Source organism: Eptatretus burgeri, chromosome 2 (genome assembly GCF_056783735.1).
Source record: "Eptatretus burgeri isolate ZD-2024b chromosome 2, Ebu_testis_v1, whole genome shotgun sequence".
In the NCBI taxonomy this organism is placed as follows: domain Eukaryota; kingdom Metazoa; phylum Chordata; class Myxini; order Myxiniformes; family Myxinidae; genus Eptatretus; species Eptatretus burgeri.
In genome coordinates, this window is record NC_140962.1 from 152,788,124 (window position 1) to 152,789,315 (window position 1,192).

Here is a 1,192-nt window from a genome sequence, read left to right on the forward strand (position 1 = left end):
TCGTACAACACATGATTTTCTGGAGGTAAATATTTCTGAATTATTATTAATATCACTCTCCCTTTAGAATGTCGCCTTATGTTGGTTGCATCATTAGTTTGGACGTGGTTTTGTCAGTACACTGGAATTCATTTTATTGACCTTGAAAGGATGACAGGCTCCTGGTGTGTTAATTCAGTGGTCAACGAGGCTTATTCATATTACCATGTAATTATCTTTATAGAACCTAATTATTATCCACTTTTTGTTTCAAAACAGAATATGGTGTCTGAGTTTCGAAATCACAAGACATCTGAAGAAGATTGCTGGGAAAGATTGTACATTCTCGCAAATGAATATTTAATATTTTCAATATTAATAAATTATATTTGTTTTGTTTACAATTACTTGATTCTGAATTACAAGAAAAGAATAAAAGAGATGTAAAGGGGGGGGGAGGGGGGGGTAGGTGCGCTCCCCCAATGACCCATCACCCCCTCATCCCATCCCTCCCCTCCCCATGTGTGTGTGTGGGGAAGGGTGGGGGGTGGGATGAGGGAGGTGGTGGGTCAAAGGTGGGGGCGCACAGGGGGGATGAGGGGGGTGGGGCTTGTGTGGGCGGGGCTTCGGTGGGGGCTTGTGTGGGTGGGGTGTGTGTGGGAGGGGCTTGTGTGGGCGGGGGGGGTGTGTGGGGGGGGCTTGAGTGGGTGGGGCTTGTGTGGGCGGGGGTTTATGTGGGTGGAGCTTGTGTGGGAGGGGTTTATGTGTGTGGAGTGTTTGTGTGGGGCTTGTGCCGGCAGGGCGTATGTGGGAGGGGTTTAGGTGGGCAGGGTTTATATGGGCAGGGGTTTATGTGGGTGGAGCTTGTGTGGGAGGGGTGAATGTGGATGAGGCTTATGTGGATGAGGTTTGTGTGGATAAATGGATGGGTGGAGAGATGGGGGGATGGGTAGATGAGTGGAGCTTGTGTGGATGGGTGGATAATTTTTTAATTAAATAAACATGTTGTGTGTGTGGGGAACTAATTAACTAATCACTAATTATGTGAATGTGATGAATATGGGTGGAGCTTGTGTGGAGCTTGTGTGGAGTTTTTGTGGGGAGCTTGTGTGGAGCTTGTGTGGGGTTTGTGTGGGCGGGGCTTCGGTGGGAGGGGCGTGTGTGGGCGGAGTCAAAAAGGGGCGGAGTCAAAAATTTCAATTTATTGGAGCTT

General features: G+C 48.0%; 1 long non-coding RNA gene across 1 annotated transcript in view; it reads left to right on the top strand.

Moving 5' to 3' along the window:
* LOC147033586 (uncharacterized) overlaps positions 1 to 383 on the top strand; it is a 2,378-nt gene extending 1,995 nt beyond the window's left edge. The window contains exon 2 of the long non-coding RNA XR_015051694.1: positions 1 to 383. This exon is cut by the window's left edge and continues 89 nt beyond it. This is a non-coding gene — a long non-coding RNA (uncharacterized LOC147033586).
* The last annotated feature ends 809 nt before the right edge of the window (positions 384 to 1,192 follow it).